General features: G+C 34.0%; 1 protein-coding gene across 4 annotated transcripts in view; it reads left to right on the top strand.

Annotated features, from left to right (window-relative positions):
* TRAF3 (TNF receptor associated factor 3) overlaps nucleotides 1–16,724 on the top strand; it is a 150,743-nt gene that overhangs the window by 71,505 nt on the left and 62,514 nt on the right. For all 4 annotated transcript variants that reach the window (XM_074291203.1, XM_074291205.1, XM_074291204.1 and 1 more), the window contains one exon: nucleotides 7,732–7,847. The gene's annotated coding sequence lies outside the window, so the exon portion shown is untranslated. The remainder of the gene's footprint in view (nucleotides 1–7,731; nucleotides 7,848–16,724) is intronic.

Here is a 16,724-nt window from a genome sequence, read left to right as displayed (position 1 = left end):
TTGGTCTTGGGATATTTTAACGAGAGGAAGCAAGGATGATATGATCAGACTTGTGCTTTAGTGACTTGGCAGCTGAGTGGAAAGTGAACTGGAGTGAGGAGAGAATTTTGAGACAAGGAAATCAACCTGAAGTGTGTTGTTAGGAAGTGAAATGATGAGAGTCTGAACCAGGGTGGTGATGACAATGTGAATGGAGAAAAGGATCTATCTATCTATCTATCTATCTATCTATCTATCTATCTATCTATCTATCTATCTAAGAGATTATAGAAAGTAGAAATGATGAAATTTAGCAATGAATTGAACCTGTGGCCTGAGTTACAAGCAAGGATTAGAAAATGATACTTAGATCGAAAACCTGGATGATTGGGAGGATGGTGGTGCAATAACAGTCAAGTTAGGAATATGGGAAGTTTTTAGAGTAGGGTTGAGGGAGAGGAATGAAAACCCACAGGATGTCCAGTTTGAGATGTCTAAGTAGTTAATGATATGAAACTGGAGTTCAGAAGAGGAACTAGAGCTCCACAGATAAGATTCTTTCTATCCTGTATATGTATTTGTTTGCAGGTTGTCTCCTCTTTTAGCTTGTAAGCTCCTTGAAGGCAAGCTGCTCTTATTTGTATCTTCAGTACTCAGCACAGTGACTAGCTCATAGTAGGCACTTAATATTGATTGATTGGTGTCAGAATCATCTTTTTAAAGACATTAATTGAATCTATGAAAGTTGGTGAAATCACTAAGGGAGCTAATAATTGAGGGAGAAAAGTTTCCAAGGTAGAATATTGAGGGACACCCCGTGAATAGGTATGACCTGGATGAAAAATCTAGGAAAGAAGACTGAGAGGGAACAGAACAAACAGAGAACTAAGAGAAAACAGTGTCATGAAAACCAGGAGAGAAGAAAGTATCCAAAAGCAGATGATGATTTATAGTTTCAAAACCTGTGGAAAGGGGCTGCTAGGTGGCGCAGTGGATAGAACACCAGCCTTGAATTCAGAAGGACTCGAGTTCAAATTTGGTCTCAGACACTTAATACTTCCTAGCTGTGTGACCCTGGGCAAGTCACTTAACCCCAGCCTCAAAAACAAAACAAAACAAAACAAAAAACAAAAACCTGTGGAGAGGTCAAGAAGTATAAGGATTGAGAAAAGAGTTTGGCAACTTAGAGATCACTGGAGAGAGAGTTCGAAATGAATGATGGAGCTTGGAAGCCTTGTTATGCATAGTTTAGAATCAAGTGAGAGGAAAGGGACTAGAGGCACTCATTTTAATAAAAGTTTTCTCATGGACTTATTGATGATTTGGATTTTTTTGGCTCCAGATCCTATGTTCTTTAGGCTATGCCTATTTATTCAAATTGCAGTGGCTATACAGTCAACATATTCCCATATTCCCAATGTTTTTCAACAATTTTCTAAACTTGAATGATTATTGGCATTTTCATTTAATTACTACAATTAATTTTGTTTTGTGAATCTTAGGACTCCATGGAAGATATAATTTAAAATATAATACTATTTCTTCAGTAAGTTTAATACTGTTGCAAATTGAATTCTATGTAGGGAAATAGTAACCTAGAATCCAAGATGGAATATGTTATTACAAACAAGGGGAAATTTACTTTATAGTAACAGATAAACAAAATTAAAGCCATTTATAGTGCTCCAAATCACTATTGATTACAGAAATGTAAATTAAAACAACCTCTCAGATTAGCTAAGATGACAGGGAAGATAATGATAAATATTAGAGGGGATGTGGGAAAACTTGGATACTAATGCATGGAGTTGTGAAATGATCCAACCATTCTGGAGAGCTGTAGATAGGCCACAGATAGTGGATACTACAGAGAGCAATTTGGAACTATGCCCAAAGGGTTATTTTTTTTTTTCCAGAGGGAAGATAATTTTTTTTTTAATTTTTATTTTATTTTATAATTATAACATTTTTTTTTGACAGTACATATGCATGGGTAATTTCCAAAGGGTTATAAAACTGTGAATAAATACCCTTTGATCTAACAGTGCCATTACTGGGTCTGTATCCCAAGGAATACATAAAGAAGGGAAAAGGATTCACATGTAAAAATTTTTTTGTAGCAGCTCTTTCTATGGTAGCAAAGAATTGGAAAATGAGTAGATATCCATCAATCGGGGAATGGCTGAACAAGTTGTGATATATGAAGGTAATGTAATATTATTGTTCTATAAAAATGATGAACAAGCTGAATTTAGAAAGGCCTGGAAAGATTTACATAAAACTGATATTGAGCAAGACAAGCAGAACCAGGAATTCATTGTACATAGTAACAACAAGAATATGTGATAATCAACTATGAAAGACTTGGTTCTTAATGGTAGAGTGAGCCAAAGCAGTCCCAATAGACGTTAGACAGAAAATGCCATTTGTATCCAGAAAAAGAACTATGGTGATTGAATGTAAATCAATACAAGCTATATGTTCACTTCTTTTTTCTCTTTTTAAAAAATTTCTTCCATGGTTTTTTCCTTTTTGCTCTGATTTTTCTCTCCCAACATGATTCATAAAGCAATGTGTACTAAAGATAAATAAATTTTAAAAAGATGCATAGATTTTTAAAGACAAAAAAATTATGCTTTCCATTCTCATGATAATTTGATAAATCAAGTTCCTTGCTTTAAAGTAAAAATTAAAATTCTTTGGTCAGCAATAATAGAGTGTAATTTTTAAAAAATGTTTTTAAAATGCATTTTTATGGATAACCTTTTGTTTTGCCAGCCACTAAAATTTACTATTTCCTTTCCCCAACTTCTTCCCGGAAGCCTTTCTATATAACAAATAATTTTTAAGAGGAAGAAAGGAGGGAAAATAAATGACCTCCTTGTGACATATATCCATTTGTAGAATCTCTAGGTCATAGGTATAGAGATTTTAATCACTTTATTTATCTAAATTGTTTTCATTGTCTTCCTAGCAAAATGTAGCTTCCCTGCTTATCTCTTTTAATTAAATCTGATTTTGCTTTTATTTTTCCTGAGATCATGACTGCTATTCTTGCTCTTTTTACTTCAACTTCAGTGTAATAGATTCTGCTCCAGCTTTACCTTTATTCTGTGTCTATCTCTTTGTATGAAATGTATTTCTTGTAAATAATATAGACTTCTGATTTTTAATCCACTCTGTTCTCTTCTTTCATTTTATGGATTTACATTTCTGGTTATGATTACTGTTTATTTTCTTCTCTCCTACTGTGTGTGTGTGTGTGTGTGTGTGTGTGTTGCAATTGGGATTAAGTAACTTGCCTAAGGTTGCACAGATAGTAAATGTCAAATATCTGAATTCAAGTTTGAACTCAAGTCTTCTTGACTCCAAATCTGGTGCTCTATCCTTTCCATCACCTAACTTCCCTTTTTTTTCTTTAGCCCTGGTATCTGCTTCTATCCACTGCCACCTTTGATCTACACTCCCTTCCATTAGCAAGTCCTCCTTATTCAAGCTGCCTGCCACCCTACTCTCATCTTTCTTGCAACTGTAAAAGTTCTTTCATGTGAGAGAATTTACCTGGTTCTGCCTCTCTCTTCCTTCTTGTACAAGTATCCCTTTTTCTTGACCCCTGATTTTTTTGGGGGGAGAATTTTATATTTTATTTTATTGGAAATAGCATCATATAGTATTGTTGTTGAAGTATATAACAATCTCCTGGTTCTGCTCATTTCACTCAGCATCAGTTCATATAATTGACTCCTGATTTTAATTTTTTTTAATCATCCCATCATAGTCCACTGACATCCATGACCTCTATCTACATACTTTCTAACTGCCCTAATAAAGAAAAAGTTCTTAGGAGTTACAAATATTATCATCCCATATAGATTGCAAACAGTTTATAATCTTATTGAAGCTCTCATGATTGAATCTCTTATGATTTCTCTTTCCTGTTTACCTTTTTATGCTTCTCTTGAGTCTTATATTTGAAAGTCAGATTTTCTATTCAGTTCTGGAGCTTTTCATCAAGAATACTTGAAAGTACTCAACTTCATTAGATGCCCCTTTTTTTTCCCTGAAGGATTATACTCAATTTTGCTGAGTAGGTGATTCTTGGTTGTAATACTAGTTCCTTTACCCTTTGGCCTTCTGATCCTTTATTATAGCAGCTGCTAAATCTTGTGTTTTGCTGGTCATGACTTCATGATACTTAAATTGTTTCTTTCTGGCTGCTTACAATATTTTTTTTTTGAGCTTTGTGATTTGGCTATAATATTCCTGGGTTCATTTTGGATCTCTTTTAAGAAGTGATTGATGGATTCTTTTAATTTCTATTTTATTCTCTGGTTCTAAGCTATGAGGGCAATTTTCCTTGAATTTCTTAAAAATGAAAATGATATCTAGGGTTTTTTTTTTTATGATGACAGTATTGGTAGTCCAATAAAACTTAAATTATCTCTCCTTGATCTATTATCCAAGTCATTTGCTTTTCATGCTTTTTTTCTATTTTTTCTTTCTTTTGATTTTTTTGGTTGTTATCTGTTTCTTGATGTTTCATGAAGTCACTAGCTTTCACTTGCATAATTCTAATTTTTAAGGAATTATTTTCTTCAATGAGCTTTTGTACCTCCTTTTCCATTTGGCCAATTCTACTTTTAAAGGAGTTCTTCCCTTCAGTGAATTTTTGTTCTTCTTTTCTCATTTGACCAATTTTGCTTTTTAAGGAATTCTTTTCTTGTGTGGATTTTTGTTTCTCTTTTAACATTTCACCCATTCTGTTTTTAAGGTGTTATTTTCTTTAGTATTTTTTGTGTCTCCTTTACCAAGCTGTTAACTTTTTTGTGCAGCGCTTTCATTCCCTTTCCCCCATTTTTTTCTGCCTCTATTATTTAATTTTTAAAATCCTTTCTTATTTCTTTCAGGCCCTGAAACCAATTCACATTTTTCTTTGAAGCTCTGCATGATCTTTCTTGTATACTAATTTCCTATGGTCATGTTCTTTTTTTTTTTTTTTTTTTTTTCTTTTTTGATGTTTGCTCATTTTCCAGTCCTTTTCTTGACTTTTAATTTTATAATTGGCCTCTTCTCTCAGGGTAAAAGGAACTGTTCTAAGTTTCAAGTTTTTAATGCTATTGTATTCAGAGATAATTCTACAAGTTTTAGTTCTTCCAAGATAATATGTTTTAAGGAGAGGTGTGGTTAGTGCTTTCCTAGCCTGTGCCCTGATCTGTGAGATACCTCAATCATTCTTCTCCACCCTAGAACTATGAATAAGATCCCTGGACTCCTGAGACTGCATACTTTAGTGTCCTAGTGTTCTTCTTCCTCCTAAACCTAGGATTGTGACCCAGGACTGTATATGGGCAATGCAACAGAGTCATTTACCCAGAAAGGGTCTCCTTTTGAAGAGGGAGGTAAACTGTTCCTTTTACTGAAGCTGTGTTCCCTTTAAGATTATCACTAAACTGTGTTCCCTTTAAAATTAAATTGTGTCCCCTTTTTTGATCTCAGAAATCAGAATCTTCCAAGCTCCACAGAGTTAGAGAGAAGGCCCACCTTCCCAGGATGAGTGAAGCAACACTATTGAAGGGCAAATCAACTCCCATTGATCTTTTTGAAATTCCAAATTCTCATTCAATTAGAAATCCTGGTCAAAAAGCATCCCTTTGAAGTGTTAATTCCAATAGGAGATCTGGACTGAAAACTGATAAGCATCTAAGCCTGGGAACCTTGGCTCCTGGAATCCTAAGACTCCATAAAAGGGGCAGTGTCTGAGCTTACTCTTTGCAGAGGGCCAAGCAATTTGCTAGACCCTGACTGCTGAGCATTCTCAGCTTAAGATTCCATTTCCCTAATAGGACTCTGCCACTATAGAAGTCAGTATCTTAGCAAACTGGTTTCTATTCAACAATAAACTTTCATTTTGCAATTAATAATTTGGGAATAAGTGAATTTTTTCACTTTAAACCTGCGGTTGATTAAAAGGGGATTTTTAATAACTCTCTTATTGCCACTAACCTCATCACCACCAGGAATTGAGGAGATTCAAACCTCATCACTTTTGTCTCTTTCTGACCTCCTTACCTTCTATGGGCTGAGATCTTCAAAAAGTATTAGTTCAACTGATTCAGTCACTAAGACCTGCAGCTGGCTTGATAGGGACGACACTGCTTTGGGCTACACTCCACTCTCACCATACCAACAATACATTATATCTTTGCACAGCTTCTACAACATTTACTATTCTCATCTTTTGTCATCTTTGCAAATTTGATGGTATGAGATAAAACCTCAGGATAATTTTGATTTATACTTTATTAATAGACATTTAGAACATTTTTTTAATGTGATTGTTACTGGATTACAATTCTTTCTTTGAAAACTGTTTATTTATAGTCTAACCACTTACCTACATCTATGAGGAAATTGCTTTTCGTTATGTGTGTTGGGGGGGAGTGATTTGCTGCTCTTCTAATTTTTCATGGTATGAATTTTCATGTTCAGATCATGTGTCCATCTTAAATTTGTTGTAGATATTGTACAAGATATTGATTTAAACCTAATTTTTACCAGATTGCTTTCCAGTTTTTCCCAAAAGTTCTTATCAAATAGTGCATCTTTTCTAAGTAATTTGTTTGGGAGGGGGTATTGAACTCTAGGTTATTGAGTTTCATTATTTCTGATGCTCCAATGACTATAATTTAAAAAAAAAAAAAAAAACTCAGAATTTTTAAACCTTGCCTAGATATGCACAAATATCTTGTCCTGTTTTGGATATATGCTATTTATTCTTTTGTGGTGTTAAGGGTAAGCTCATTATGCTTGCCAAGTGCTTTACCACTAAGTTTATTATTACTTGGAGTGGGAAGTTGGGAGTACTTATAAAATGAGCTGGCTAATTTCAGTAGCACTATGACCTTGCAAACTCAGGAAATGAAATTTCTTTGTTGATTTGCTTTTAATTGAACTAATATGCTCAGAGAGCTGGGTACCTACTTTTACCAATCAATAAATTGACTTGGTAGCAATTGCTGCAGTTGACTCTTTTTAAAATTATGAGACATAATATTAAAAGGTCATTTATGCCCCAGTTATAGCCCTTGCATTTTGTAATTCAGCCCAATTGTCTCTTAGTACACAAATGGGACTTTTAATTATATATGATAACAAATATTTGAAGAATAATATTTCATATTAAAATTAAATTGATTAATCATTTTGTAAAATGAGAGAGTTGAACTAGATGTTCTCTTTGGCACTTTTATACTTTAAGATTCATTCTCTTTTCCTAATCATTATCAAGGAATAGAATCATAGTAGAGTTATAATTAGAAGGAACTTTAGAGATCACCTAATTCTAATAGGACTTATGTATAACTGACCTGTACTAGAATACACAGGGTAGTCAGTGACAGATCTGAGATTTGAATTAAGTACACCGTTATCTCCAAATCCACTGTTCTTTCCACTGTACCATATTACCTCCCTTTGTGTGTGTAAAAAGTGATTGGATCAAACATCAGAGGACCTGTGTCTGAATAGTGTAACCTTTGAATTGGTTACTTATCTTCTTCAGATATCATTTTTCTTCAATTGTAAAATGAGGGGCTTGTTTTATTTGATCTCAGAAATCCCTTGAATTTCTAGTCTGTTATGATTCTGTGAAGGATCACATGATTCTAGATTTCTATTTGTGAAAGTTCATTTTCTATTGTTTTAAGACTTTTCAGACAAGAGATAGTAATATGGAACTTACTTGCCTTTTAGCTGAGGGACAACCTCACACTGTTTGAAGAAAGATAAAGTTGGAACTGCTTCACTAAAAACCTTTATTGAAGTCTTACTTCAGGCTTGGCCATCTTTCACCTACATATGACTTACAGGTATGTCAATAAGAAACTTTCAATTATGTCATATATTGATATCCTTAATTTGCTTTACTTAGAAATAAAAATGCTCTTTGCCTTAAAATCATAATGAATATTTTAATTTTCATTTTCAGAAACTTCAAAAGATTTTTACATGCCTACTACATATTATTTCTGTTTCTGTTTTAATTTCAATTTTTAAATAGAATTAGAGCTAGAAGTAATCTTATAGGTCATCTAGTTTTATTCCATCATTTTATCCATGAGGAAACTGAGTCTGGTGATGATAAGGGAATTACAAAGATCACCTAAGTCATAAGTGACGAGTCCAGGACTTCTGACTTCAAATCTAGTTGTTTTTCCATTATATTACCTTTAGGAATATTGTTTTGTTTATATAGTATACACCAAAAATGCAATGATATTTCAAGTTTATATTATTAAAGTCAGTAATGATTACTTTTTTTCCTCCTTAACCTTAATAAGATCTGAATTGCCTTTGCATGTGTCTTTCCTATGGGATCAGAACACTTACTGAAATAAGCAGAAAGAATTGCATGAAGATAAAAGACATGCTTTAGGAGCATACTGGGTCCTTTAGTTTACTGAAATGTTTGCTTTTTGACATGGTCTCTCCAGGAATTTGAAAAGTAAAATAATTTATCATTCTTTAGATATTCCAGTTAGCGTTTCAGTACTGAGAATATTTCATTGCAATTTGGAAACACTGTCATAAACCATAAACACTAACATAAAACATATTTAATTTATATTCTTGATAGTTAAGTGGCATTTTGTACTTGAAATGAAGAACTCGAATATCGTGTTTGGATATTTAGATGAATGGGCAATAGGTTTTAAGACCAATATTATGCCTTTGAATTTAAAATCAGGTTATATGCAAAACATATATATTTGTATTTGCTTTTTGGAAATCGCATGTGTGTAGGAAGTAAATTTTTTAAATAGAAGGTGGTATACATTTAATCCTCAGATGTTGCTTTATTGTCTAGCTACAGATTCTTTCTAACATATAGAATCACATCATTTTAGAATTGGAATGATCACTCAGCTGCTACCTCTTCCTTGAAGCATTCCCTGATGCCTCTTTCCTTAAATTTCTCAGGCCATTTTATCTGATCCCTCTTATAACTTAGTTATATTCTAATTTTTATTTTAGTTATTTATGTGTGCATTTTATTTCCACTTTACTTAGTTCCTACAAGCAAAAAAGCTAACAATATACAATTTTTTTAGTTTCATTTTTGAATAATCTACATCAAAGTCTCATATGGAGAACAGACACTTAATATATGTTAACCAAATTAAATTGAACTTTGCCACTTATAGATTTTAAAAAACTGAGGTTCAGAAGACTATATGGGTTTCCTAATTCACACAGTTGAACCAGGACTAGAAACTAGGTCTATTTGTATCTTAGTATTCTTTCTACAATGTACTTCTATGAGTACAAAGATCAACCTTGAAATTTATAGCATGTCTAACTTCATAGAATAATTAAATTCCTTTTAAAAAGATATAAAATAAAATTCTCAAGTTTTCTCATTTTGTTTTCATGAAATACAAATACTTTGAGGCAGCTCAGTGAATACTGGACATGGAGTCAGGAAAATCTGAGTTCAAATTTTACCTCAGACACACTCTAGCTATGTGATTCTGAGTAGCTCACTTAATCTCTGTTTGCTTTAAACTCCTGAAGAAGGAAATGGCAAACCACTTTAGTATCTTTGCCATGAAAACCAAATATGAGATTACTAAGAGTTAGACACAACTAAACAACTGAATGACAACAACAGCAGCAGCAAATATTTTAGTGACTCTGATATTTACTGTGTAACCTTGAGCAAATGAATTAACCCTCTTCAACCTCTATTTTCTCCCCTATAAAATGAAAGCATTGAATTAGATGGCCTCTGCTTCCTTCTTCCAGCTCTAAATCTCTGATTTGGGGATCCTGTGAAATGGTGGGAAGAAGAATCAGAAACTACATCTGTGATAGACAGGGGATTCCCTGAATGAGCATAGACAGGTTGAGTAAAACTCGATTACCTCCTCTGGACAGTGTCAGAGGATGTCAATAAACATCAGTTTATGCCATGATCTCTGACAGCTGTCTTTTGGAAAAATCTAAGTTGAGAGTGTTATTTTTTCAGGTATAGGTTAGGCTGGATGGCCCCTGAAATCTCTATTACATCTACTACCATTGATTTGAACCTGCCCTTCCCTTCTAGAAAAGCCACTGGCTCATAGGTTTAGAGCTGGATGGGACCTTGGAGGCCATTCAGTTCTCTCATTTTACAGCTAAAACAACGAACTCTAGGATGTTGAGTGATTTGTTCCAAGTCTTACAGATAGCAAGTCACAGACCCAGGATTTGACTCTAGGACCCAGGACTTCTGACAGCACATTCAGTACTTTTTCCACTATATCTCTCTAACCTCCAACCTTCCTTCATATATATGTATATGTATATATGTAAGTATGCAATTTTATTATAAACTTTTTATGAGCAAGAATTATATCTTAGCTTTTTTTGTAGCCTTCACATAATTTGATAAACTGATTTGCCCATAGAATAAGCTCAATCAGTATTAGATGAGTGAATAGATGAATGAAGTCTTCTTAATAATCTCTACTTTATTAAACAAAAAGCTTACTGATTACATTCTGAGCCTCATGTCTGCTTTTGTTGTTCTGAAAATGAAAAAAAAAGCACATATATAGGTATATATTATGGTTAAGTTTTTATCTATTTTCTTTTAATTGAATAAGGACATTTGTTTACTATTTTGAAGATAGGGCATTGGGTAGTTTAATGGTTTTTTTCAGAGGGGTGAAGTAGAGAACATACTGAGTTTAGGATCTAAAGACTGGATTTGACATGCAGCTCTGCCATTTACTAGTTACTACATGTGAGTTGTGAAGCTTAGCTTCATGTATTCTTAGAATCTTAGAAGTGGAAAGAGCTTTAGAAATAATCTAGTTCAATACTTTCTAAACAGGAATGCCCCTTTACAATATCCCCCATAAATGATCTTCCACTGTCTATTTGAAACTCTATGTGATTAATATCTTACTATGTCTCAGGCAAGTCATTCTGTTTTTGAAAAACTATAACTTGTGAAATTTTTTTGTACATAAAACTGAAACCTTCATCTCTTTATTTCTATTCATTGACTAGTGATGTCCCATGGGGTCAATTAGATCAACCTAATCGCCCTTCTTCATGAGAGTACTTCACATATATGAGAATAACAATCATTTCCACCCTTAAGTTTTGTAAAAAATACTATTTATCTCCCAGAGTTATAAAAACTAAATAAGAAAAAATAAGAAAGTTCTTTTTAATTTTTAAGTGCTATACACATATAAGTTCTTATTGCAATTTATTGATGTTTGGTTAAAAAAAAACAACCTCCCTTTTTCCATTTGCACAACTTAGAGGTTCCTTCTCAGTAGAATATCAAGAATGATTGAGAAACAACTCTCTCATTTCTTTCTATAAATGTGGTTTTCGAGACTTTTCTTAAGGAGGGGACACAACTGTATAATTATGCTTCCTCCTCCCATTTATTCCTATCCTTTAGCCACTTTATGTCCCCATTGGCCTTTCTGAATCTGCATTTCTACATACAATCACAACAGTTAGGAAGCATGTTCAGTAACACTTTTGTGTTGACAGCACTATTTGTTTTGTTTATCTGATTGTTCCCTTTTTTGGTTTTCCCCGGGATTTCCCGTTCTTGGAACATCCTTTGGTCAGCAGATGCACTTTTATTTTCAGTTTCTAATTTCTAGCCAAATTATATATTGAAGTAAAGTACAAAAATATTTCTTAGTGTTGTCATATCTTGGCAACATGAGTTGCCTATGAAGTATTTAATCAACAGTTTATTATGTTTTTCTTTTTGGGGAGTATATTTATGTTCCCCAACTCTTGTTTTTTCACTAAATATTTTCTAGTGTCATGCATTCTCTGGGTTCATTCACCTAAATTCTCCCTTGCATTGGGAGGGTGGGTTCCCCAAGGAAAGTTGGCTGCATCTTCCCTCAGAAATCTAGGAGTAACTCTAGCTTGCTTTTTTCTCCCTCTAGTAATATTGCTCCTGAGATCCTACTGGTGTGTTTCCTCCATTAATTACCAGTTGATATCAGTTAGGTAGCTATACTTAATTAGCTTTTAGAGGTGGGTATTTACTACAGTGGCAAATAAGAACAAAACACTGGTCCAAGCCAAAGGCAGATCCTCCCCCACAAATACATGGAGGAGCCATGAGAAAGTGATCTGAGGCTTAGTGAGAACATATAGTAGTAAAGTTAGGAATCCTTTTTTTTTTTTTTTTTTTTCCCTATTTAGGGAGTCTTCATGAAGATTTGTATAAGTATGGTATGGCTTTCTCCTGATCTGTCATAGAAGCCTGTAACTGCTTTTCCTCAGCAAGTGTAATTTGTCTTTAGCTCCCAATCATTAGATGTTCTAGGGGCACTGTTAAGATGTTCTTGGGATGTCCACAGTCTCACTACCTTTTGAGATTCACAAATTCATCTCTAGACAAGCAAAAGGAGAAGTCAAAGGCTTTCTTTCCCCCACCCCCAAATAGTTCTTTCATAGGGGAGCTGCTCTCTCCCCTAGATTGATCTGTCACTAAGAATTCTGGGTTCCGAATGAATAAGCTCTTTTATCCCAAACTTGTATGATATGACTAAATCTCCTCAATAAATCCCAATTAATTTCCTATGTAGTGTCATTTCATTTCTTCCATTGGTTTTCATTCTTTCCAAATGAAGTACTTTTTCATATTAAGTTTAATTTTCTTAACTGATTCAATATAGGTCTTCCCACTTTATAAAGATTTCAGGAGTATAGTATTTTTTAGTTACTTTAAGTGGGATGGGAGGGATTGAGTTGAGTTGTTCTCCTCAACACTAATCTTAATCACAGAATGTATACTTTTTTCCTTTTTATTATTATTATTATAACTTTTTATTGACAGAACATATGCATGGGTAATTTTTTTACAACATTATCCTTTGCACTCACATCTGTTCCAACTTTTCCCTTCCTTCCCTCCACCCCTCTCCTAGATGGCAGGCAGTTATTGTATATCCTAGATACAATATATGTGTGCAGAACCAAACAGTTTTCTTGTTGCACAAGAAGAATTGGATTCAGAAGGTAAAAATAATCTGGGAAGAAAAACAAAAATCGCAAACAGTTCACATTCATTTCCCAGTATTCCTTCTCAGTAATTTATACCAGAAGACATCATAAATCAAGGAAATCTAGAATTTTGGTGAAAGAATTTTGTCTATCTTAAATCCATATTCTCAAATAGTCAACTAAGCAAAGACTTAACTCATTATTAAATTTTAAAATATTGTCATATGTTTTGGTTATATTTAGATGAAATCTTTTGGAAGGTTTCAGTGATGTAATCCTAGCTGACTAACTGCCCTGTCTGTCCATCAATTAATATTTTATTGTATGCACACAGAAATACATCTCCTAATAAATCATAGTTTGCTATTTACATGAAGACTATATAATCAAATATTTCCATAGATCAGAATTTAGAACCACATGTGGCTTAGGGAAATTTTCTATACTAACATCACGACTTCTGTTCAATCTTAATTTGTTTTAGAGAACTACCAAAAATTAGAAGGGTAGTCCATATCATCTCTCCATATGTAACAAATATGTATACCCATTGGAGTTTGGTTGCAGAAGAAAACTATCTATTCTCTCTTGAATTGTCTTTATAATCAATCAGGAAACTACTCAACTTTAGTCAATGACCAAAGACCGTTGGAAAAAAAACATTGGAGGTCATCTTACTCTCTCCCTTACTCCCTATTGACTCCATTTAATTAAAGATGCCACTCCCCCAAAGCTGTTTTTCATTGCTTCTTAATTCTTTATTGCTCTCTGTTATTAATTTTTAAATTGAAAGTTATTAAACTATGTGTATGATTTTACAATTGAACTTAAACAAGATTACCTGCTATTGAAGTCTAATGTAAAAAATGAGTAAAAATATTTTTTTTCTAGACTTATTACTGTCAATGAATATTTCTTGAATACCTACAAGGTATTTCACAATGCTCCATTCCTTCAACTATAACTGAAAACTTGGTTCTTCTATTAGGAATTATTTTTTTTTCCTGAAGGAATTTTGAGGTCCTTATCTTCTGTTTGCTAGGAATTTTCTCTAAATTGATTTCTACCTGGGCACATCTTGGAATAATTTCATACACATACTTTTCAATAATTGTTCCTCTTTTTATGATTTTACATCAGTTATTAGATTGATGACCTATGTAGCTTTTTGAATCTTTGAAAGAGATTTAAAATCTCTATTTTCCTTTTGTCTTTGTCTAAATTGGTTGGTTATAATGCTTCTTCCCATGTATTATGTTATTCTATTCAAAAAGTTTTCTTGGACTTTTAAGATTGAGTTTATGCCCTGTGTTAATCTAAAAAAAAATCAGTACACACATAATACTTTGTATCATTGGTTTCTGTGTTTCAAAGTATCTTCTCTGCCCCCTTCCCATATTTAAATAGGGCTATGCTCTATGGACACAGATACAACAAAGAGAGGAAAGGAAGGGAAGAAAAAAGGGGGGGGAGAGAGGGAGGGAAGGAGAGAAAAAGAAAGGGAGGAAGAGAGAGAGAGGGAAAGAAAAAAGGAGAAAGAAAGAGAGAGAGGGAAAGGAGGAGGGGGAGAGAGAGAAAAAGGAAGCAGGGAGAGAGAGGGAGGGGAAAAGAGAGGGGGAGGGAGGAAGAGGGAGAGAGAGCAGGGGAGAGAAAGGGAGAGAAGGAGAGAAAAAGAAAGGGAGGAAGAGAGAGAGAGGGAAAGAGAAAAAAAGGAGGAAGAAAGAGAGAGAGGGAAAGGAGGAGGGGGAGAGAGAGAAAAAGGAAGCAGGGAGAGGAAAAGAGAGGGGGAGGGAGGAAGAGGGAGAGAAAGAGAGCAGGGGAGAGAGGGAGTGGGAGGAAGAGGAAGGGAGAGGGGAAGGGAGTGGGGGGAGGAGAAAGGGAGAGATTCCTACCTACAAGGACCTTATATTTTAATGGGGGAAAATAATACATAAAAGGAAGCTGAAAAACGGAGGATGGAAGGGAAGTTAGCCACTTAGAAGGGATTATTGTCAGAGTCTGGGGGGAGGGCATGGAGAAACAGAAGCATAGTTGTGAAGGGAAAGAAGTTTGGACATCTTGAACTTATCCCCAAAATGAAGACCTTTACTAATAGAAGAAGAAAGGTAGTATAGTGGAAGGATGTTCCAGGGGTAGAAGGTGCCAGACACTGAGGAAAGTTCTAGGCCTAGAAGGCAAAACATAGGTAGGTGGCTAATGAAGGGTCAAGGGTGATGGAATTCATTGTGTTTTTTCCCTGAAATCCATCACTCCTCCAAAACAACTTATCACCCAAGAAGATTCTTTTGTTTTTGTGGCTCTTTCCTATAAGAGGTCAGTTCCTTTCTGAGGAGTGCCAAGGCCAAACTTAAACATTCCCTTACTCCTCTCCAGACTCTGCTCCTGACTCTCTAGACTTCTTTCTCCACATCTCCCTTCTCCCACTCAACTGCCATCTTTCCAACTTTTTAGCTTTCTTTTATGTGTTGTCTTCTCCCATTAAAATGTAAGCTTTTTAAAGATAAGGACTGCCTATTTATTTATTTAGTACTTGTGTTTTTACTCCCAGCATTTTGTACAGTATTTGGAATCTAGTAATAAATGGGCAATACCATCCTTCCAGGCATCAAAGCCCACATTTTTGGATTTATTCTTGACCTTTCTGTCTCCCTCAATCCCCATATCCAAACAGTTGTCAAATCCTGTTGGTTCTACCTCCATAATGTCTCTCTTATATTACCTCTTCTTTCCTCTCCTTACCCTAATTCAGATCTCTTAATTTATCTTCTGATCTATAGTTTTTTCCCTCTTCAGCTCTCAATTGCCACATAGTTACCAAATTGATATTCCTAAAGGATAGATCTGATCATGTCACCTTCTATTCAGAAATAATCTTTGATTACTTCTCTTTAAGGTAATATGTTTAAAGCTCTCCACAGTCTGACTTTTTCCAGTAATGTTTGTTATTATCTCCTTTCATTCATTCTTCATTATATCAAATGGCCAAAAACTGACATTCCATATGAAAAATGGTCCCTCATGTCTGATATACACTGCCTCTACCTTATAGATTCTCTAGATACTTTAAAAGGAAGGTTTCTTTTACCACCTACTATATGAACTTTCTCTCCTAATTCCCCCCCCACTTGCTCAAATATTAGCATTCTTATATATATTTTGTATTTATATTTACTTATGTTCATGTAATATCCCTTCCCTCACAATAGAATATATTTTCCTTAATGACATGGATTCTTTCATTTTTGCCTTTTTATCCGCATTGCTAGCATAGTGTCTTACACATAATAATGTGTCATGCTTAATAATAAGTGCTTTAAATATTTTTTGAATTAATTAAATTTTTTATCCCCTCCAGTATTTAAAACAGTACTCTATATATGACAAATCCTTATCTAATTGAATTTTTCCCTTTTTGTTTATTTTAAATGAATATATTATTTATTTTTAACATTCCTTTAAAAAATTTTTGGGTTCCAAATTCTTTCCCTTTTTCCTAATATTCCCCAACTCATCGAGAAGACAAGAAGTTCTCTCAGTTATACATGTGAAATCATATAAAACATATTTCCTTATTAGCTATGTTAACAAAAAGAAGCAAGAAAAATAAAGTGAAAAAATTGTTTTAATCTACATTCAGACTCTATCAGTTCTCTCTGTAGAGGTAGATAGCATTTTTCATAAGAATTAGAATTTTAATTAGAATTATCTTG

The sequence above is a fragment of the Sminthopsis crassicaudata genome, chromosome 2, assembly GCF_048593235.1.
Source record: "Sminthopsis crassicaudata isolate SCR6 chromosome 2, ASM4859323v1, whole genome shotgun sequence".
Lineage (NCBI taxonomy): Eukaryota > Metazoa > Chordata > Mammalia > Dasyuromorphia > Dasyuridae > Sminthopsis > Sminthopsis crassicaudata.
This window is presented reverse-complemented; position numbering and strand designations above follow the sequence as displayed.